Raw genomic sequence first — 24,391 nt, forward strand, 5'->3', positions numbered from 1 at the left:
GGCTGTCAAAGTCTGTTTATTTAGAACAGAAAAAGCTCACTGCAATGTCTCAAATGATCATCGATTCCATGTGTTTAGAAGATGAAATTGTGCTTCAACAATTCACAGATTTTAAGGCAAGTGGGTATTTAGAGCATTTTTTTCCTTGCAGTCATTGAATGCTTTTGTATTCTCATGAAGGATATTCAGTGTTGGCGAAGGCAAAGTCAGCAGCAGCTCATTTTTCCACAGTGAAAGCAAAGAGGTGACAGCAAATGTTTGCACTGGACAGCAAGTGCTGACTCCCTTCCTCAGGAACTCCTTCCCAGAAGGGCCGGGATGGAATATTTGCATTTTCAAGAATTCCAGGTTGTTCTCACTCCTCTGACCTGCCAGACCCGTGCTGTGAGTCCAAGCAGTCCCACCAAACTTGTAAAATGAATGAAAGTGGAGAGCACACGGTTTCAAAAAACATTAGGATTTAATTTCAAGCTTATTCCTTACACAGAAAACCAGAATCTCAGACATCTTCTCCTGGGACTAAACTCCGTCACTTGTGTTCTGCTAAATGATTGTTCCAGAAGATTCTATTGCAATGTCTAGATGGAGGAAAAGCATTCACAGCTATTAGTTTTTACTCTTATTCCAGTAAATGTTCTTCATTCAGCCAGCTAAGGGGATTGCTCACATGATTAACAGATTTAAATCCAAAATATTTTGAAAAGTAGGCAGTCATATTGAAATAAAGAGAAAATAAGAGATCCTGAGTAACAGACTGCAGGGTGAGACATGCATCCACTCTAGAGCCAAATGGATCAGGCTACTGTCAAAGGAATTGCATTAAAAATGAGCAATGTAGTCCTCATGGTTCATACCAGCTAGTAATAAACTGATTTTATGGTAACACCATCCAACTCCACTTCAGACATTTCTATGCCCAGACCACCCAAATACAGGTTCAGGTCTTCACTGTGACTGAAGGCTCCCAGATTTTATCGATGCAAACTGGGGCATACTGTGAGGTGACAAGCACTGCTGGTGGCCTGAGATTGGACACTGGTGTTCAAAAGATGTTGCAAATATCACTCCATACACAAAACCCTTGACACATTGCTCCTTTGTGGTGTGGCTGTCTGGCAGGACATGCCAGCAGACAAATCTGTTTTGCTTGACCTTCTGCCATCTTTCTCATCATCTATAGCAACACATGGAAAGGCCTTTCTCAATAAAACTTTGATCCCTGGTAGCCAGTATTAATGCTAGAAAAAGGGGGGAGAAGGGAGAATAAGAGATGAGAAATTGGAGTGTGATCCTTCTACCTCAGGAGGAAGCCAGAGAAGCCAAGCACACTAAAAAGTGTTTATTTCAAGGTTGATTGTTTCAGAATCTAATTTTAAAACTCCCCACTTAAGCACTTCCTTAAGTCAGTATTTAATGTTCTCTAGGCAGGTAGGCTGGAAGGGAAGAGAGTTTAGGTCAGAGGTGGGATGTTAATAAGAAAACATGGTTTGTCAGTTTTGGGAGCGTAATCAAGGTCATTGAGCCTAAACATTGAACTGAGCTGTAAACACCTACCTACCTATTCTTTAAACCCCACCCCTAAAACACAAAAAACCCCCCAAACAAACAAACAAACTAACTAACAAAACCCAGCAAAGATTCGCCCTGTTAATTCTGCAATGATAATGGTATTTACAGACACATCCTGTCACTAGCCTCCTGTGCACTGATGCTGCTCACTTCATGGACAGGGCTTAGGAAAAGGCAGAAATCTTCCAGGGAGCAGAGAACAGCTCAAGCCAAATGAATAAACCAGAGTCCAGCACGATAAAAAAATAGTCTCAAGATGATTAAATGCATCTGGGGCACAACTGGTAGGGATGGACGCCTTCAGGGCTTTAATTGGAGAGGGTTATACTCAGACATGAACATTAAAATATATATTAACAATAAGGTGGTGATCAATATTTTGTAGAAATCTTGATTTAGTTTGTGATACTTTTGCAGGCATGGCAGCCCAAATTGATTCAACACAGTATTAATGAGTTAAGTACCAGGTGAACCAAAGAAATAATGTGTGAGGCACTGCCACAAGCTTCTCGTGAATAGGTGACAAATGTTCTCGTTTCCTCCCCTGACATGTGACACATGGAATAATCCCTGACAATTAGCCTGAAGTTAAAGCAGCCTCACATTATTGACATTCAAGAGTAACTTCAGAGGAATACTCTGCTGATGGAAACAAGATGAACTTTTTGCCCCCTGAGAAAGGGTTACCCTTACACGGGTGGACAACAGGTGCCAGTGCACTGAGGGGCAACGTGGTGAGAAATCCCAATCTGCACCAGCAGCCTACACTAGGCTGAAGGCACTAAAACTAATTCATATTGTGCTACAGATAATTGGTGGAACTCTCATCAATTCCAGCTTTCAGACATTGTCTACAGCTTGCAATCACTGCAACACAGAAGCTGTTTCCAAAATCAGTCTTCAAAACTTGACATACATCCAGAGTACTTCAAAATGACCACAGATTTGCTGTAAGAAACACTACTAAAGTAGAAAACTAATCACTTTTTACTTCATTAATGCACTGCCCTATACTCATACAAGAAAGTGATGCCCAGCCTTGCATGGGTAGGATCAAAGGGGCAAATCCACCAGAGGTAAAGGAGACTTGCCACATTATTAGAGCTTCAGTTTCTTTTCAAGTCTAGTATTTTTCGTTTTCTTTTGTCTCTTCTCCTAAGTTTCCCTTCTTTTTATGCTGACACAGAGAGCACAGACAGTGACCAGTCATAGGGATCGGTTTAATCAGAATAATTCACTCACCTACTGAACATACAATTTCTGTCTCTGGGATCCTAACTGAACAACAAGAAAAACCTTTTCTGCAGTTCCCCCTGCAGTCAGTGCAATTAACCCAGAAGTGTTGCTAACTTTTTCTTTAAGAAAGGTGTACGTTCTCTCCTACTGACATTTTTACACAACAAGGGCTTTACAAATGTCAGAATAAAGTGTCTTAGACTTCTGCTTCTCCTCAGCCTTCTGAAATTAAGCCACAGGACTGTGGTCAGTAGATTGAAATTATATTTGTCTATACTGTCAAAGACTTGGATAATTACATAAGTGCTTGTCGAGCAATTTTTTTTTTCTATTTTTAATTCAAGCAGAAGTTTCAAATCCTTTTACAACTGTTTGTTCCCAAACTTAGAAACACGAGTCATGAGCACCTTGGTTAATAAAACAGACATTGGCAAGAACCAGATATAGATATAAAAGCAAGAGAATGATTTTCCTCTCTTACACTTGCATTAAAGACAAAGCAATTCAGATCTGGAAGTGGTATTTGCCAACTGCTCCTGCACAGTCAGCAGCAGCCTTGCAGGCACATGGCAGTGGCAATTTTTGGGGACTGTTTGGTTGGTTTTTCCCTTTGACAGTGGGGGAAATCGAAGGTCAGAGAGACACAGGACATACCGCTCAGGCCTCCTTGTTTCCACAGCCTGGCAACCTGAATAGATAAAGAGTAAAAATAATAATTTGACAATACCCTGCTGATTAAACAAAAGCTTGTTTATTTAGTTGGTTATTAAGCAGAGTTGTGTGCTGTGCTGTTCCATTCATTACTTGTGGATTGCACTGGTTCATATGTTTCATTTACCACCATTTCAAAAGTGTACTTGGGAGTTTTCAAACAGAAGAGATGCAGTTCTACTCTGACCTTTCTCCAACAGTTGTGTGCTTGTGGAAAAGCAATTCCATGCAGGTCTCTACAAATTCGTTATTTAATCCATCATAAAATTATGCATATGCAATCAATAATCCTATCAAAAGCAGCTGTTCAGTATTTTCATTCTGATTTACTCTTTATATTGTGTATATGGCCATATTTCCAACCAGCTGTGGACAGGGTATCTTTTATAAAAGCAACAGTTTTGACAAGTATTTTTTTAAATGTATTTATGCTGCCCTAACTGTAGCATCCTGGCTTTTTTTCAGTGAATCGAAGTTCTCTTCTTCATTGACTGTGGAGTATGCCCAGCCCCTGCCCTGGAGGGATCTCTGCTGAGATAAGAGATTTCACAATCGCCCAGCAGGACTCCCTGGAAAGGCAACCATTTCTTTGGTCACAGCGAGGAAAGACAGAGCCACAATCCTTTGGGAGACACTATGCAGATCATTCTGTAACCCATTGGTCTGTTCCCATCCCAGATCCTCTGTAACCCACTGGTCTTCACCCATCCCCTGTATCCCTATAAAAGCAAGCCCTCTGGCCCCTGTGGGACTCTGAGAGAGCTCTCGTCCCTGACTCCCCCCTTCGCCGGAGGGGACCAACAATAAAGCTACCTTCTGTGCAGAACCAGCCACACGAGCCTTCTCGTCTCTCTCTCTGGTCTGGCTTGGCCTGGAGGCTGCCCTGCAGAGCTGAGCTGGAATCATGAGCTGATAATCACTAAAGAGCTGACAGCTTCTGCACGGGCCCTCCTGCCAGCAGCTGAGGGAAGACACCGGGCCTTGGGAAGGCGATTCCTTTCGGGACCATCTCCCCGGACCGGTCACCTCTTCCTGGGTCAGAGCCACTGACCCCCATCACCAGCTGTAATAATTGACCAGTAGACAAAACTTCTTTTTTTCATTTACCTGAAGAGATTCCAGGACCAATAGGCAAAATTCCCCATCAGTTCTGTTGTTAATTACAACTGACTACAACCAGGTTCTCAGACTGAAGGTTGGTGACCTTGCAATTGAAAAATAAATTTTCATTTGTGGACAATTAATGAACTCAGTAGACTGGAAAAAAAAGCCCAGGCCTGGTCTGTTCAAAAATGATAAGAACAAAAACTCACCAAACCCAGAAACTGATTCAGCTGCAGCCATTGTTTGACAGCTCTATCATTACATGGGCCATGAATTACATTCAGTCATCACCTTGTTTATCATTTCACTGGCTGTAAATTAGTTGTGCAATGGACTGAGGTTCTGGAACTGCTGGGCATGTGGTGAGTGCTCACTGGAGAGCACAGCATGGAAAATCTCCCATCAGATCTGCTGCTGAGCACCCACAGATCCTATGGGATACAGAAGAGTGAGATGGGAGGTCCAGGGAGCCAGCATGGATCAGTCTCCGTGAGAAACAAGAACCACAGGGCCTGCCAAAACTACAAAACTATGTGCTGAGTGGAATAATTACTGATGTCATCACTACAGTTCCTGGTACTTTTCCTCGTTATCGTTTGGAAATCCCTTTTACAGTTTGGGTACTGTGTGGGTGAGGACTTGTTCAGAAAGTTTCTATTAACTCCATGTATCAGACAGTGCAGGAAAGACACTTTGCAGGCTGAGGTTATGAATTTTCCCAATTGTCACTTTCCAATCCCCAGTTTACGTGTGAGATTCAGGCACGTCAGTGTTTTTTTCAACTCCCCTAATTTTGGCAGGCTGCCCTTGTGCAGTGTCAGTCTGCTCCTGGGGAGTCTTACAGAGCTCTCCCATCCCTAACAAACCACCTCCAATCATCATGGTTGATGACTCCACTTTCTTTACATCAATAATACTCAGCTACACCTCCCACATTCCACAAAGGAAAACAGAAAACAAAGCAAGAAAAGAGTAAACAGTTTATATTTTCTCAGTAAGGCAGATGAACTGCAAAATTATATTCCAGGTCTATGTGCTGCTGCAAAATCCAGATGAATGGCAGCTGTTCCTAACTTGGTGCTGGTGGTTAGAGGTCCTAATTACCTATCCAAATTTGAACTGGTTATGCAGCACCCTCTCTATATTAATCACTGTCCAACTAATACTAATCCTGGCAGCAGAGATGATAAAGCAGAAAAAGAAAAAAAAGGAGGTTCTGAAGGTTAGTGTTCACAGCTGTCATAGGCTGACAAGGAGGAAAAAAGGCTGGACGTGGGATTGTGCAAGTTTCTATATTCCATAGCCAGCAAGATTATATGCTTTCAGAGCCCTTTTCTTCTGCAGATACTGGCCTTGTTCCAAAAAACCAGACTATTCCAGATAGACAGGAATATGATGCCATAAAAAATTCAGTCTGTGGCAGAGGCTGGTTGTGCTAAATATCCTGACACAGTTTTCTTCTGGATGTCTCAGTTCCCATTTCTCCACACTGAGTTTGCAGGTCTAAATTCAGATCAATAGCAGCAATGAATGGGAAACGTTTTCAGCTGCAGGATGTTATTATTCCTGGGAAGGAAAACAAGGACTCTGCACTAATGGGCACTATCTAAATACACAGCCCAAGCAATTAAACAGTCTGTATACATAACCACCTCAGAGAGTCTTTGCTTCATAAGCCATGGTATTGTTTCCCAGACTACTAAAAAACATGAACAATACTTAAAAACATAAACAAAAAATACCCCTTAAAGCTCTCTTTAATATGCAGGTAGAAAACAGGCAATAATTGGGGAAACATGTTCTCCAAACTCATATTTAAATTAGTTTAGTACCTCTCACAGTCATGACATTTATTTGCACCTCAGAGCCTTCTCCTGCTCTCCTGCCCGCCCAGAAGAAAGAAAAGAGGGCACATTGTGCACATCATGGGGGAGGGCTGAAATCAAGCATTTACTGGCACATGAAGGAGGTTTCAGTGTTCAGTAATGAAGTGATAATCATCAAGGTAGATTAATGATTGTCTGAGAGAGTTCATCGCCTTGGGCCATTAACCCTCATGTGGTTATTAATTTTGCAGAAGACATCCTGTACTGCTGAGGTCATTACTGCTGTTATTAGCTAATGAGAGATAAAACATCTGAAGTTCCCTCTCTCACATATTTAGCTATTCACACACCCATCCCTGTGTTGTACATGTGCCTGATTAAATTGGTCATTTCAAAAGTAAACGGGGTAAGTGTGTGGGGAGGTCATAAGCAGGGTGAATTACCATAGATGAGCTCTGCTCTGCCAGAAAGGCTCTTCCTACTGTCCCAGGCTGTGATTCAGTGGAGCAGAGGTAGAGGGAAATAGTAAAATCAGCTTTTTTTTTTCCCTACAGTAGGCGAAGCTTTAGCCTGTAGCATCACAGAATTAAGATTTGAAGGCAGCTGGAGGGATCTCATGTGGAGCTGCCTTGTGACGGCTACAGATACACTACTCTTGGCAACTGGTCACAAAACAATGTGTCAGGAAAGGCCAGTGCAAGCTGGGATTCTCTGAGACATCATTAATCAGTCAGTGAATCCATATTCTTCAACTTCCACACCTCCCATTTTAGGATGCTGTTCCAAATCAGCTGATGTCCATGCAAGATTGGTTCCCCCTTCTCCCTGGGTCATACATTCCCACCATCACAGTGTGGATAATGGGATGGTCAGGGCCTGATTGAGTTAAACTCTGTTCTCTCCCCTTTGTAGGGTTATTTGTTTGTCTCAATCAGATCCTTGAACCAGCTCACCATACACATGCTCAGCAGTGCCAGAAGGCAGCAGGGGCAGAACTGAGCATGCTGAGACTCAAGGCATGAACAGAGCAGCTGTAATTTAGAAGAGTTTAAGCTGCCCAAGAACTTCACCCATAGCTCACTGTCAGGGAGACTCCAGTTGAATTCAAAGGAAAACTTGCAGACAGTGAAAATTTGTCAAATACTTCTACTGGGGGAGGATGCATCCCAAAGCTGCTGATGCCACAGTTTGAATCAGTACTTTGGCCCCGAATTTCATTTTTTCAAAGTCTTTTAAGTGCCATCAAGACAGAAATGAAATTTAGAGGCTTCCTTCTTTTGCAAATACTGATCTTACTCCTTGATACTTTGCTAGCAAACTAAAGTTTCTAAATCAATAATTCAGAAAATCCGTAGTACATATCTGTAATCTCTTCTGCACTTTTTGGATAGAATTTAAAAGATCCAGCAGGTTTTCTTTTTCAATGTGACCTTAAATATGTACTTCATGTACAGACCATAATAACAAATATATATGGGGTCCTTTGAAAGTTAGTAACATAATACTATGAGCCTCACAGACTGTACATATAACTATGAATTAAACAATATTAATATTTAATATTAATGTAACAGTACTCTCAACAGGCCTGGGGAGGTGATAAACTGCTCCAAGTGGCACCAAGGACAAAGCTGTCGAGGAACAAAGGATACAGAAATGGGAGGTTTAGGAACAGAACCAGAAGCTTTTATGGTTCCTTCTGGTACGAAGAACAGAGATGGGGGATGTGGGGAAAAGCAGGGTTGGGGGAACCACTGTGGGGGGCCCCAGACACATTTCTTCCCTGAGGCATCAAGGGCTTTGCATTTGTATTCATCCCCAACTCCTCTGCAGTGCAAGGGAGGAGAGTTTGGGAGATTGGTGTTCAGGCCTCTGGGAAGGAAAATGACTCGGTGAACCTGGAAGCTCAGTGCTCATGAAGAGGCTGTGGCAGAGAATTCCAGATGAGAGAGACAAGAACAGGCTGGAAGAAATACTGTCAATATAAACCAGGGCTGTGTTTTATGTTGGGCTTACTTGTGATCTTCCGCTTCCAGCCTTGCCAACAAAACCTTGACCTCTGGTCTTGTTAAATCTTTGCCTTGTTTTACCATTAAACCTGCCTAATGTTCAGGGACAAGGTGAATCAAGATGAAAATTGAAAAGTTTAGCAAAGTCTCTTCTCAGAGGCAGGGAATAACAACAGGGCAGAAGTTGTAGCCAAACTTGAGAGACTCAAACCTTCAGGACAATGGCCAACGTAGGGCTGGGGTGAAAGACAAACCCCAGAATTCTTCTTATACATGGAAACAGCAGAGTTTCACCTCAAAATTCCAGATGAAGCAAAAGCATCACAGAGGAAAAAAAAAAAGTTTTTCTGGGCCTGAACCAGAAACCAGAGGAATGGTGTAAGAAGTGAATGATTGCAAATTCCAATTTTAGTTTTGAAAGACAGTTTCTCTGAAGATGGATATTAGTTGGTGATCAAGCAGCTGAAGGATGGCACAATGCTTTCTCTTGATCACTCTTTAATTGTGAGTCAAGAGAGTTGGAGCTGCCCTGCTCAGAAACACGGGAAGCAACACTTCAGGCACAGCCTGGGTTCAAAGGAAAACTCAGCACCTACATTACATTTGTAGAAGCTAAGAAATAGTTGATACTCCTGGTAAAAAATTTCAGTTATTTTGTCACAGCCCACAGTTTAGTGCTAGAATGTAGAAAGACAAGATACATATGTACAATATCATTGTATTTTTAATAACAGCAGAAATGAGAAAGAAGATGGTCACCCACTAACAGTTAAATAAGAGACCTCTCTATCTGCAAGCCAGTATTGATCCAAATTTAAGTCCATGATCAAGCAGCATCAGTAGGGAGGTTTCACACCTGTTTGTCTTGATGAGGAAAAAACAGGGATCCAAACTGAAATATTCCTGAAGTTTGGACCACTTGGGGTACAATTTATACAATTTATTTTTATCCCTAACGAAAGATTAAGCCAATTTCCTTATTGGATTTTTCCGGCCAATCAGCATTTTTTTTCTTTTTAATTTCATTTAATTGATTCAACAAGACCAATTTAATATGGAAATAAATTTTTTAATGAAAAGAAGTCATATTCAGGGATAAAGCTGATCAAGAATCATTCCACAGCAAAAATATTTCAAATAAAACCCTACACTTTAATTATTTTATTTTTAATATTCCCTATGCCCCTTTTTACAAAATTTTTATGCCACTCACTCTCTCACCAGAGAAAAGTAATTTGAAATGGAAAACTGTTTTATAAGGTCAATATTTAAAACCAGCTCAGCTCAAGGAGACTTTTGTAAATATATTTCACCAGCAAGAGCAACACAAAACTTGTTTTCAAACTCTCCTAGGAACACTCCCACTAAACACATGCATGACCCATCACATGTATTTACTGAATCCTCAGCAGCTGTCTGAAGATAAGAGTGAGGTTTTGCAACCAAAGAACTGCTTCTATTTGAGACAGCAGCGATAAATCTTGATAAAAATTTAGTCTTGGAAAGGCGTTACAGATGATAAGGGAGAAACCAGCCTTTTATCTAAACCTTGTCGAAAAAGTGAACCTGGTTCTGGCCATCATTGCCAATTTCTCACTCTGGAGCACCAGGAAGTTGAGCAGAAAGGCCACTGCTCAGCTATTCAACATCAGTATCTTTAATCACAACCTCAAACTCTATTCCAGAAGCAGATGCCAGGAGAAAGGCTCTACCTGTTCACCTGTCCAGAAACATTCAGTGTGTTTAATTAAAGTTTCTATCATGTAATATTAACTCTACCCCTCCTGAAAACAGCAAATTTTGTAGAACAGGATTATTACCTATGTCTGAAGTCTGTATCTATTCTTTGTTTTTTCAGAGTAGACTGCAGCTTTTAGAAGAAAAGTTGATTTTGAGCAAGACATCACACTGATTATCAGGGATCTGCTTTTTCCTACCTTTTTTATTCATTTATAACCTGTTGAAATGCCAGAACAGTACATGCAACTTCTTGAGCCTCATTCTATTTTAACAGGAGAAGATTTCCCAACCCCTGCCATACTTCAGCTTTGCCTCAGGTCCACTAAATGTGGTCACCAGAAATATTCTTGTAATCAACAGCCTACATAGGAGAATGTTCATGCCATTGCCTGCTGACTGGGTATTCCAGCAGCAGTGATTCCAAAGGAAATCACACACAGGAGCTTTGGAATTCATTGGTGATCTTTAGAGTGAGGTAGAGGTTTGGGAAAAAGCAAGATTTTTTTTTTTTCAAGGAGATCATATTTTCAAAAAAAAAGGTCTAGAGTAAAAAAACAAAATTAAAGTTTAAAAAAAGCCCATACCAACCAACCAACCAAACACAAAAAAAACCCCAAAACAAACAAAAACCCCTCCACTTTGTCCCAGTACTCTAAGAGCAGCAGTAAAAGGCACTTTTTATATTTTTGGAAGTTTGAACTTTCATTCTTCTTCTCAATCAAACCTAAAGTTTAGTGGAAACACGTGAGTTTATTGGCTCTTTCATCTCTCGACTGCCTCCCAGCTTCATACCAGGTTGAAAATAAACTTTTCATGAAATAATTTCAATATGAGTAAAAGTATCATACTTTCATTCTTTCAAATTATTTTACTGAGAGAATATAACAAGAAACTCAGAAGCATCAACAAAAAATACAAAGTCGATATCAAAGGGGGAGGTTAAACACAGGGATTAATTTTTATTACCAGAGAGTAAATTCTGAAGGCAGATCTAATATATTCTAGCAATCTTTTTTCAACATACAAGTCCTTTTCATAGTGTCGTCACCCAAAAGTGCAATTAACATAAAAGGTGGGGAATACAGCTTTAAACAAGGACAATTTCCTGTAACAGTCTTTGAAACAAAACTGTATTTCTGCTTTAATCCTGCATAGATGATCTGGTTTTAATTTCCATAGAAATAAGATTCCCTTCCTTGTGGCAGAGTTGCCTGTAAGTGCACCGTAATCCAGATCTCAGAGAAAGGACTGAAGTTTAATGGGAATTTAAATAGTTTATAAAGAAATTAAATTACTCCCATTACCTGTAAATAAATAGTCTGGATTGTTCTTCCTCCTTCCCCCCGCCTTCCCCCCTCTCTCCTCTCCCCCCCCCCCCCTACCCACCCCAAATATGGATTATACAACACCCCTGGGCCAGAGCTGGAATCTAATTTCTGTGGAGTTTTGTGGAGTTTGGGTTAGAACACAGACCCCAGGAATAAAATATAAATCAACTTGTATGTGCACTTTTAAAAGGACAAGGCATTCACTTCTTGCTGTTAACTGATATTTCAGAAATTCAGGTTTAATACTTTAAATCAGATTTGGAAATAATTCTTGTTACTTCATTGCCTTCATTAACACATTGGTAATTAACAATTGCAATTTACTCTAGGTCCCCCTGAGGCTTAGGGGTTTATTTTTTGGTTTTCTGTATTTGAATCATCAAGTTTGTTCTGTTTTTCATGTGTAACTCAACAAGGCTGGGAAAGCCTCCAGCCCTGAGCGAGGAGCTCAGTCATGGGTACCAGCCCTGTCCAGGGGCTGCTTTCCAAGACTGGAGAGTTTCTTTTACTTCTCAGGGCTTTCCAGTGGATCAGAAGTAAATGAACACATGAAAGATCACCACTTTCTGGTAATCCAATGTAAGAACAGAGGAACTGGCTAAATGGAGCATGATTTCCTCTGGTTTTGATGGCTTATTTGTTTTGGTTGGATTTGCCTAAAAAGCTTTTAGAAGACTGAAATGTTAACAGAAGAATTTGCAGCTAAAAACTTATTTCCTGATAATCCTTCTGCTACTGATGATTAATACTCTAATATGCTAAAGGTTTGATCTTGACAAAATACTACAGGAAGAGCACAGTGAAGAATTTGCTTGAATTAAGTGCAGGAATAATCCATTAATATCACATTTCGAGTGCAGCGAATATCTCAGTTTCACACTGTTTGAGGCGCCAGTGGTTGCAATTTAGCAGGATGGAATCCAAAATCGCTGACACTTCCTTTCCCCAGGGCACAAGCAGAAACTGTTCTTATATTGTTTGCTTGTAAATGTACAGATCTGAAGCTGAGCCTAATTAAATAGGAGCTCCAAAGCACCTGAGACTTAAATTTTAATAAAGGCTAAAGGGGAAAGCTCCTTCAGGAGTTTTGTTGACAAACTGCTCCTTCAGGAGTTTTGTTGACAAACTGCTTAATTATTGAATTCCAAAACTACTTTAGGACTCAAGATAACACTTTTAAAAGCCTTTAAGAACTTAACATCCTATTAAATCAGTGGGAATTTCAAGATTATTTAATGTTGTAATCTGCATGGAAGCAAAGTTTTGTGCATAGGAACTTTGAAAAATATAACAAATAAATAATATTTGCATACAGGCACTAAATATGTATAAAAATATAATTATTTGTATCCAGCTGTTTCTATTTATAAGAATTCAATGAAGGAAAGAGAAAGCAAAGCCAAACATTCCAAGATCAAGGATTTCTACCGTAAAACCATGTCTTCTCTCTGCTGTAGTGAAATACACAGAAAAAACTCAAAGAAAATCCTCTAACTTAATTTTTCACTGCTATCCAGAAAGGTCCCACTTTCATGGCTCTCCTTCAGCCATTTGACCACTAATGTAATTTTTTGATCAAACACACACAGCTCAGCGAATGCAGTTATCAACAGAAGGCAAAGAAGTGGCATTATGGGTTTCCTTCAGCAATGGTCTGATTTTCCAGGTGTGAAGTAATCCCCCTACTCCATTTTAATTACTTTACACTGATTTCAGGGACGTCCCAAAAATGAGATTTCATTGCATTAGTGAGGTCAGACAGTAAAACAACCCCTTAGAGGTTCAACAAAGCAGTGGTGATGACTGAATGTCAAGTTGTTTACTACATTCCACCTGCACTGTTAACCACATACTTGTAGCTAAAATTACAGCATGCAGTAAAATTTGACCAAGTTGACCTGAAGACAAACTATTTTGGCAAGGAATGCTGAACAAAAAATGGTATTTTACTCAAACCTGTGTGTACTATGTGTATGTAAAACATAAAAGGCTATTTGTAAACTGGAAAAAATTTGAGATTTGTTACAGAGTTGACAAATTGGGTTAAAAAAGGGCTCCAGCATTTCACACATGCCTGAACTCTGTACAAAAGATAATTCTTATCCTTAATAATTTCTAATATTGGCTGAGAGTGAGGAGTTCAAAGGAGTAAATTAGGAAGAAAAGTTACAGGTCTCATTGCTTTTGAACCTTTTGATGAACAAGGAAGCTATCCAACCATAAAACCACAGTTCTTAAAAATGAGATGAATTAATACTTCATCACCCTGGAACACCCTTCTACTTACTTGATTGACCATATTCTCTGGGACAGGAGGTGATTGTTATAGATGGCAAGAAATAGATAAAATAAAGTACAATATAGTACAATCTTTGAAAGTATTGATTGAAACTCATAACACTGAACAGCGTCCCTGTAATCAAGCCTTATGCTTGTTCTGTGACGTGCCCCGGTGCTGAGAATTTGCATCACAAAAACAACTGACAAGCCTCAGGAATGTAACAAGACAATCGTTACACCTTAAGCAGATGCTATTCCAAACGCAGATTTGGGATACCTTGAAGGAGTAAAGAGCCCCTTGTACCAAATGCTTTCTCCCTCAGTCCAAAGTGCTGAAAAAGATCACCCACTACACATTAGATGATTCAACTGTTATGAAAATACCCAGTGACGCAGTGAATTCTCATTTCAAGGAAGCAATTCTCAGAAAACTTCTGCATGGAGTTTCATAACAGAAGAAAATGAAGTGGGACCAAGTGAGAAGGCATATTAGCAGACTCAGAAAAAGAAGTAAAAGCATTTTCCATCTAATAAGGCAGTGACAACACCTGCACATTTTATAAAAGCTGCATCATCTTGAATTTGCTTCTCAGAATGTGAGAAATGTGAGGCTCCTGCTCACTTTTGGAGATCTCTGCTTCCTCCTCGGCAGGAAGAAGCCATTTGTCAACCTGAAGATTCCATTTTTTGTCCTTTTTTTTTTTTAACCTTCCTCTGCAGCATTTACCAACAGTCTCACTGCATCATCTCTACAGACAGCACACTCAAGTGTCCCTCTGCTTCTAGCATTGCTCTTGACTTCCAGAAACACTGTGATATCCAGCCGTAATTTATGATAAATTTTGCATCTGAGACCAAATGCAAATAAAAATTATAGGATTTCTCATTTTAATTAATTTCCAATATTTAGCATAGTTTTCCTCTCTGTCTTTATAATACCATTCCACCAAAGAACTCACTTGTGAATTCTTTTTCTGATAGGTAATTCATTAGTCTCTATATTTTCATGTATTATCTCCTCCATGCCATTTGAGGTTATAATTGAGATCAGGGTCATAATTATACTTTCACTATTGAATCAAAGAAAATAAAAGTCCCTGCACTATGACAATTATAACTAGGGATGATTTAACTTAGGAAAATGTAAGTGTCCCTTCTCAGAAATGGAGAGCTAAAGGAAATTTGCAGCAGAACACTATAAAATAAAACCCTTTCACAGAATTCAAAAGTTAGGAACAAATGTAGTACCAGCCTAACCTTCTTCTTCCACTTGTCAGTCACACCCTACATCAAACATTTTATTTTAATAACAATCCAAACATAATGAGGAGGTGATTAACAAAGCACAGAGCTCCTGTAGCAAAGCACAGAGTAAAACTATCTCATCTCAATTATCAAGCACAGGCAAACAGCAACCTCGTCATTAAGCAGGGCTCCCACTCTGCATGACTGATATTAATGTAATATTAAACTGCCAGGTGATGCTTTGTTCTATTAAATCTTCAGCAAATTCAATTTAATACAGAAAATAAAGAGAGAACACGTATGTTCCCCTTGACAAACATTTGCTCTTTTACCTTACTAAATCTGGAGTTTACAGACCTGTCTGGAAAAAGAGACAGAGATGGGCATGAGAATTGTTTTTCAGGTCACTTCAATGTAAATCCAGTGGAACAACCCCCCTGGTGATACATCCAGACACCCACCCTGAGCTCTTTGCTCACGACTTTTGCATAAAGTTTGCATCAACACGAGGGTGGAAGTTGTGCCTGCTACATTAACCACAGACACTTCCCCCTGAACAATAAACATGGTTTTTTTTAGTTCAATTATTTTTTCCTTGAACTAAAATTCTGGGGCAGATCTCCATCTGGCACTCTCTAGCATAATTCCCTACTTATCCCTTTACATGTGAGAAGCTGGGTGTCTACATTTCCTGTGAGAGAAAAAAGGGAATTCTCATGCAGGCTACGTGAGCTCCCCGCTGCTTTTACACAATTCTCTTACATTCCCCCCCCCAATTTCATCTGGGTAATATATATTTCATTTCCTGTTTTAATACACCTGTGAACATTAACACATCCCAGTAGCCTACTCGCTCCATTAATCAAGTGCTGAAATTGCACCGGTTAATTTATGCCAATATTTACACAGTAATTATCTCCAGCTCTTGCATCATAAAATTTTACCAACCCTAAGAAGATTTTTTTTTTTTAATGTATTGAAGAGCTCAGGGTTTACCACTGTGACCCAGCCTTTTCTGAAGGAAAGCACAGCACAGGACAGGTCCATCACAGACAGTCTCCATTTTTTAAAGGAAATTTAGTGCAATTGGTGCTTCCACGTGGCCACTTGAAACAGGACAAGTGTTCCCCACCACACACCAGTAATTAGTGGGCCTTTAAAAACCATGACATGCTTTCAGTTTGCCTCAGTTTTGGGGAAGTACAGATTCCCATTTCAACTCCACAATTAAGACACAACATGTTCCTGCTGATTTCTACCCCACCTGCCTTGCAAATCAGAGTAGCAACAATTGCAGAAAATCAGAGAATAAACTGTTCGGAAAAATCACAAAATAGCAGCTCACTCATCCAGGTACCTTTTTACTTACACAGACTTATTTACACCAAGTAAACACACAAGAACCAGGTGTTTACACCACAAGAAACACGTACTTTAATGATGAATAGACCTAAATACTTCAAATTCATGTGAACAAAATCATTATTTCCCAGTACCTTAAGGGTTACCAGAGAAGGTGCACAGGTTAGATTGTACCAACAGCAGCACTCTGAACCTACTGCTTCAAGATAGCACTGCTGATATCCCTGTGCCATTAAAAACAAATCCTGACCAAAACGCTCCAAATGTGTTTAAATCACTGCTTTTTCAAGTTGCCTGATGACGTTAATATAGTAAAAATCAAACTTATAACCTGCAGAATTGTAAATCAAGGCATGTTCAGCTCACTCCTTTTCTTACATAGCTATATCTAGATTTAGAGAATAGTTCTCCAGAGATTTTAGGTATAATTAGTACCTCCCTTCTTCCCTGACCCACTTTTCATGTTGGAGATCAGCCTTGCTGGAGCTTGCCTCAGAGATTCAAGCCTAAAAGCTCTCCAAATCTCTACTAAAACCACAGATACTCATCAGCACTGAGATTTCTCACTCCAAAAAGCCAGAGCTTTACTTTCTAACATGCAATGATTTTATCACTCCCATTGTAGTAGAAAACATGTCAGCTGCTGCAGGGAGTTCCAGGCAGGATATACATCTGTACATTACTTTTTCCTCATTTACTTTCTTTCATACTGGATTGTGAGACTAATTGATGATAAACCAAGAACGACAGTTCCCCCAAAATCAATACAACTTGTAAAAAACATTTCCTGATATGGGTCATGTGTTCAGAGACTGGATCTGTTTCGGGAATAAAAGTGTCCACCCAAGGGTTTTTTTGCAAACCAACTCCTGATGCTCAAGCAGGACCAAAGGGGAACTGCTGTTTTTGAGGGCAAAATTGCTCCAGTTTCAGGTTTCTGTTTGGATTTTTTTTAATGCCAAAGTGTTTCTACCACTACATTTATGCATCTGATGGACTGAAAAGCCTTGGAAACCATAAAGATGGAGAAAGATAAAGCAGCTGGGTGCAAAAGCTTTTTTTTGTTGGGACACTTCAGTCTGAAAGAGGTTCCTCTTCCTGGCTTAAGAAGACAAAAGGCCAAAGTGCAGTTTTCAAAATCAGTGAATACATTTAGAGCCCAAACTCTCACCAATGGAGTCCAGTACTCCTAGATAATGAATTAATTTGTATAATGGAAATCCCAGTCCTGGGAGAGTTAGCTACATGTGGAGATAGAAAGTAATTAATAGTAATGAAAAAAAAAATTATCTTTAACATTATTTCCCAGAATGTTAATATAGTGATTTCTTTCTGGGACCTGAAGGTAAATTAAAATAATTCCATTTTCTGAAGCTCTGCCATTTTTGGGATAGTTATATTTTTCTTTCAGTTGTTATATTACATTTCTAAAATATGCAGTATCCTGACATTTGTCTATATCTAGATTTTATACAGAGCATGTTACTAAAAGCTCTAAGTTAAGCATACTCTTAATTTACTCTTCAGTATTTCCTTTATAACTGGAGTTTTAAGCAGTATCTTTAATCCCAAAATTAAAACTGATCTGGATGTATAAAAAGAGACTTTTAACATGTAAATTAATTATTTTCTGAGGAGGAAATGGAAAAAAAAAAGGACAACATTACTTCAAGTTATCATTTTCTCTTATAGAAGATTAAGAGGAGTAACCAAATTTAAAATTGGTGAAAAAAATTGTATTTCACAGGATCGAGATTGATTTTAGAATTTAAACAGAAAATCTTATTCTTGTAGGTGTTTCCAGAAGGGCTGCTGAAACCATAACACAATTTTTGATAGGTTGATCAATACCAGTTTGAGCAGTGATAAAACTTGCTTTGCACCAAAAGTCAATTTTGTACACAAAAGGGTGAGCTCAGGAATTTTCTAAATTATTTTTGCTATAATAAAAGTGTTTTACCCTGCCACTTCAGGACAGATCGATTGGCAGACATACAACATCTGCTTCTGTGAAAACCAGGACAGAAAATATATATAAACCTACATGCTGAAGTTTAAACAATAATCAAATGAAAGTTGCAATAAAACACATTGAGCACTTTATAATAGAATTACTTTTCAGACAATGTATTTTACTTAAATCAGAACAGTCTCTCTGTCTCTTTTTGGATGGCTTCTCTATTCCTTGCAACACTGCCAGTCTAAAGCAAGTCTGAAGTTTGCAGTGCAGGACGGAATTCATACAAAAAGGACAGGTTCTTCACAAGAGAAAGATTTTTTCTTCTTCCTACCCAGGAAGGTGGCAGCTTCTAGACAAAAGTCCCAAGCTGCAGAAACTTTCCACAGTGTGAAGAGTTTCAGACACAGAGCACAGACACATTTCACATCACAAGGGACCTTTCCCAGATGTACAGACACTTCTAGGAAGAAAACTCCAGGATAGAGCCATCTGTACCAACTGCATTAGGAGGAAATGCTTTTCCTTACTTTCAAGTTTCTCTGTGAAAATTTAATCTATTTAACAGTGCCATGCTGTTAACATGCAATATTTCATGTGGCATTTAGATGGATCCCTCAGCAATTATTAAGGTACATTGCAATGTTATTCTAAATGACGTGAATTATTCTTGTAGTATGATAAGCCTGAGAAATTCTCCCCCCTTCCCAGATTTCCTCAGGGGACACAATCATTTGCATTTTGGACCTAAAACTCAGACCTTGCCAGGCTGGAGGCACATTTACCTCAAAAGGCAGCAATTCTCAACTATATCATAGAAGATAGAATTCCATATTTCACAATAAATTAATGGACCATTGTTTGTGAAGGGTGAACAGAATTAGATTTGTTGCTGGCTGACAGAAGTTATTAAAAATATTACATTATAAAATCCCCAAGGTGTTTGTATCACCTGTGGAAGAGTAGGTGAACATGAATGACATGATTACGTCCGTCCCCAAATAGCTCCCATATTATCATTTGCTGGGATTCTGCCCAGTCCATGTTTTCTGTCTCTGTGAAATCTGTTTTAATCCCAATAGGATGTGGCAGTTTGCATTCTCCGTTCTATTTCTTTACCAAAATAAGTTGCACAAACACATGCTGATCTTATGTTCCTTCAATACTGCATTACAAGTGATGCTTTTAAATCTTAACCACAGACACCAGAAAATTAAACTACTTGACCTATCTTTTTACATACCCATCATATTAGTTAATGTATTTATTAACTCTAGAGAGGCCAAAATTCTTTAAAAGTGAGAAATAAACCTTCCAAAGCCCTGTTGTCTGCAATACATCCAATAGCAATAACATACACCTTTCCTACTTCATGCTGTTACTCTGCCTTGCTTTCACCTGTCAGTATATTAGCCCAAAACTCAGAACTGATTCTCTCTCAGCAAGAACAAGTTCCTCTTCCATTAAGCCTTTATTTTGATTTCTAGATAAACAAGTTCCACACCAGGACTCCAGCATCTTCTGAATTAGAACTGTTTTGTCTGCATTCAAGACTTAAACCAGCAGAACAACTTTCTCCTTCATTTTACAGACAATATAAATATGAGTATTTGATTTAGAGGGAAGACTGTGATTTCACCCATGAAGACTACCTTAATCACAGAATAAGAAAATGGGATAGCCAGAAGACTACAAATAGCAAGCAAAGACAATTTTACATCTCTGAAATTTTCTTCTTGTGTTGGTTTAACACAGCCTGATTTTTTGGTGGGGGGGGGGGGAAGCCAAAGAGGTTGCTTCCATGAGAAGCTGCTAGAAGCTTCCACCATGTCAAGCAGAGCCAATTGCTCTGAAGATGGACATACTTCTGGCCCAATTAGAGAAGCTGGTAACACCTCTGTAATGACATATCTAAGAAGGAAATCAAAACAGCGTGCGCAGCTTTTCCCCAGGGGTGGGATGGCCCCACCACCAAGACCATCCTGGCGCCATGAGCGGCCATGCGGCCACCGTGGCCACGCAGTCACCGCCACCTCAGCACAGCCCACAGCGAGCTTTGCCTGCCTGGCTGCACTTAGCCAGCCACACTGTGGGCAGAAGGGCAGGAGCGGCGGCGGTGGCTTCTCCTTTTCGGCGCTCCACATGAAGAGAGGCGCTGAATGCACCGGTGCCGTGGCCGCCAGCACTGCCCATGCAGTGGCGGCAGGGGCCACGTGGCCGGTAGCAGAAACACGGCGAGCGGTTCCCCGATGCAGAACCTGGATGAAATCAACTTCTCAGCACTGCGAAATCCTGCAGAAATCTTTGAGCTGGTGGAATTTGTTGGCAATGGGACTTACGAGCAGCAGTTTTTTCCTCCTAGTCAGAGAAAGAGGAGGAAGTGAGGACATGTGGAAAAAACCAACATGGTAACACCAAGGTCAGTGGAAAGAAAGAGGGGGAGGAAGTGCTCCAAGTGTCAGAGTAGAGGTTTTCTCTTCAAGCCCTGGTGAGGACTGGGATAAAACAAACTACCTCCCTGTAATCCATGAGGTCCATTTCCCACTCGCAGCCTGTGGGAAAAAGTGCTCACGCCAGAGCAAGTGGATGCTAAAAAAGCTGTAATCCTGTGGGACACCCGGACAGAGAAAGAAGGCCCTTGCTTCCAGAGTTCAAGAAAGAGGGCCCTTGTTTCCAAGCTAGAACAGCTTATCCTCAAAAGACTACAGCCCATGGACTAAGTGACCCATGTCATGGCAGTTTTGGGAAGACTGTTTTGCCCATGGGAGGGACTCAGTTTACAGCAGGTTGGGCAGGACTGCTACTCATGAAATTAGAACCACGTTGGAGAAGGTCATGGAGAACTGTCTCCCATGGGAAGAACCCCACGACATAGCAGAAGAGACTCCTCTCCCTATGCGAACTGAAGAAAGATCCAGAGTGACAAACTGACTAAACACCCCCACGCCCTGCCTCCCTGTGCTGTTGGTGGGAAGGAGGGAGGGGGCTGGGGGGGAAAAATTGTGTTTTAAAGGCTTATTTTATTCCTCATTATCCTCCTCTGTTAATAAAAAATTTACTTTATGCCTTTAAGATTGAGCCTGTTTTGCCCTTGGAGTGTTTTCTCCCCATCCTTAACTCATGAACTCTTTGTTACAATTTTCATGGGTACCTGGTATTTTAACCAGTGTCAAATCACAACATTTCTATACATCCACATATTATGTGAGAGTCCTGTACTGTTTTTGCAGGTAGACCCCCAGTACTGTGTCACAAATAAGGTTGTCTGCATAAAGTTATGAAGCAGTTTTACACAGTCTTGGTTTAACATCTGGTGGAAAGAATAAACACATCACAGAGCTCCATAAAGTAACAGGGATCTTCCCAGAAATTAGTGCACTGGTTTTGAATATTGAGGAGACTCAGTGGAAGAAAAGATACTGTCTTTCTCAGCTTAGGACTAAACCAAAAATATCTGTCTCAGGCTAAACAGAGGGGTTGGATATATGCAAATCCTTAGGCAAAGAAACAACTTTGAGGGGCTGGCTATTGGTTACAACTGGAAGTGGGGGTGTTGGTATTTGACCCAAATTTGAGTTTCCATCACTGTTCCTTTTTGTTTCCAAAACTTGCACCAATTCAAGTTATAATCTTGTTACAATTTCCTTGAATACAACATGCAAGGTTTAAACCATTTCTTCACCGTCTTTGCACATTTCCCAAAAGCCGTTAGCTGGCCATGATGTGTCCATGAGAAGAATAAGCACAGGCACCTGAGATTGCTGTATCCCAAATAACACCTGTGTGCTGTGCTCCCCTGCCAAAGCCCTGCGGCCACAATCCCAGCTTCAAGAGCAAAACCTCAAGAGCAGCTGCTTGAGGGAGCTGCTCTTCTGCCTGAAGTGCTGAGGGCTGGTGTGTAAATAATGTTGGAGAGATGGAATTATCCTTTTGATATCAACAACAAAATTATAATTTCTTTGCGGTGGGATTTTAGGCCTGATCCAAGGGCCACTAAAAATAACACCAAAGGGAGTGGATGCTTTTTGGGAGCAAGTCTCTCTTACATATTTGGGGCTTAGACTGGGCCTTAAGGCAAAAGGAATTTTAGTGGTGCATTCTCCTTTACCCACTGGTTTGCAGCAATCCATAAGCTTTGGACATTCCAAGTGACAGTCCTCTCTCTGGAGAAGTGGTGTTCGCACAGTCCCAATTCCAGAGCTCTGCTCCGAGAGTAATCACATCCTGAGAGTCAGTGAAGGGATTACTACAACAGAGAGGGCTGGGAAAACATAACTTGCTAAATTACTGATATGAGAATGTCACTGTCACTTTGCATCCAACCCTTTTAAAAAAAACTATCTACGTTGGTTTCTAAGAAATATAATTTCTATTTCTCGCTCTGGATTTAGTCTCCTGTTTTCATGCATTTATATGAGATGTAAATCTGACATATTTAAAATGACTGCTGCTACACAGATGATGAAAGCAATGTATAAAATCAGTTTGAGCTTCACTTCTGTAGTGGTTTGGTCCAAAATACTCATTACTGTTTATCTGCTGTGAGATAAGAATTAGGAGAAATGCAAAGCAGGCACCAAACTTGAAAGAATATAAAGAAGTTTATTAACAGACCTAAAAGAGGGAAAAAAAAAAAATTATACCACCTGCAGAACTCTCCTCCTCCCCCCACCTTCCTCCCTTCTCCCACTGACAATGTAAAAAGACAACCCTTAAGATGTTCAGTCTGTTTACCACTTCCATAATAACCTTGTTCAGTCCATTTAGAGAGAGAAGTCTCTTCTTGCTCATGCTATGAAAACATCATCACAACGAGACAGCCGCCCACTTCCAAATATTGTTCAGTCCATTTAGGAAGAGGAGTCTCTCTGCCTGCGTGTGAGTCCTTTCCCCCGATTTGCAGCTTTTCCCGCAACTGCTTTCGAGGGTCCACTCTTGAAGTTTTTTGGGGTACAATTTTAAGGTCGAGCCGTTCAGGAACAAAAACAGAGGCCCTTCTCCTTCCCTGGGAGCAAAGGGTCTTCATCGTCTTCATCTTTAGGACTATCTCTGGGAGCATCTCTAGGGACTGAGGTTTTCTCCTTTCCCATTTGGAGCAAAAGTCCTCATCTGGTTCATCTCTCCCTGTCCAAACTTCTCATGAAATTACAGCTGTGTCAGCATCTGCCTATCTCAACACAGGTGCTTTTGCTTACGAGTTGAACACTCCACCCCCCATATCTTCATGAAATTACAACAGGATACTCTGATATATCATAGCTTCACAACAGAATTTCAGCTTTAAGCATCTCCTCTCTCTCTTCCCTCAGGTTTTCAGCTCTTCACAGCAATAAAAGGGTTAATCTCACCTCGGCCTTGCAGCTTTGCAGCTGGAATGTTGAATTTTTCTTATCGAAGTGGAGAGGGGGGAGAGCCGAGCTGCTCCGGCTGCCCACGGCAAGGCAGTGGGGGGGGTTCCATGGCTGAAACAGGTCCATCGGCTCCAGGATGGCCGTGGCCCGGCCCGGCCTGGCCCAGGCAGGGCCTGGCCGGGCCCGCTGGCCCCCACACGGGGCCTGCAGCCACTTGTCCCAGCGCCGGAAACGAGAGAGAGCTTGGGGGGGAGTTTGCCTATTCTTAAATGTGGATCACAGAGGTGATCACAACTTTAAGTGGCTTAGAGAATTGTCCATATTCAAACTGGCCAGCTGATAGGTTCTATCAGTTCCCAGAGGAAACTGTAAGCACCCCTTAGCAAGGACGTCCCTTCCGGGACTATGCTTGCTAACCTATGACACTTCCTAAAGTCAAAGAATTGCTGTTGTGGAGAGAAAAGTGAAAGAAAAAAACCAAAAACCCTCTTCCTTTTATCCTGTAGTTTTCATAAGGAAATTGAAGGACAGGATTATATTCATTATCATACTTAGAGTACTGCTTTCAGGTATTTCGAGTCTCTTCTGCATCAGTTCATGAGAAATTTTGAGAGAAGAAATGAGCTCATTCCCTTTGACAGCTTCATTGGGGATCTGTAGGTGTCCATGAGCA

At 40.5% G+C, this 24,391-nt stretch overlaps 1 long non-coding RNA gene across 1 annotated transcript; it reads right to left on the reverse strand.

Moving 5' to 3' along the window:
- Window positions 1-16,389: 16,389 nt before the first annotated feature.
- On the reverse strand, window positions 16,390-23,756 carry LOC121666622. Its single transcript, XR_006016720.1, has 2 exons — window positions 23,716-23,756; window positions 16,390-20,725 (listed from the first exon to the last, which is right to left on the reverse strand). It is a non-coding gene; the product is annotated as an uncharacterized LOC121666622 (long non-coding RNA).
- Between the last annotated feature and the right edge of the window lie 635 nt (window positions 23,757-24,391).

This window comes from Corvus kubaryi, unplaced genomic scaffold (genome assembly GCF_017639235.1).
Source record: "Corvus kubaryi isolate FWS band 111438036 unplaced genomic scaffold, C.kubaryi_AGA036_p1.0 37353, whole genome shotgun sequence".
Taxonomy (NCBI): Eukaryota; Metazoa; Chordata; class Aves; order Passeriformes; family Corvidae; genus Corvus; species Corvus kubaryi.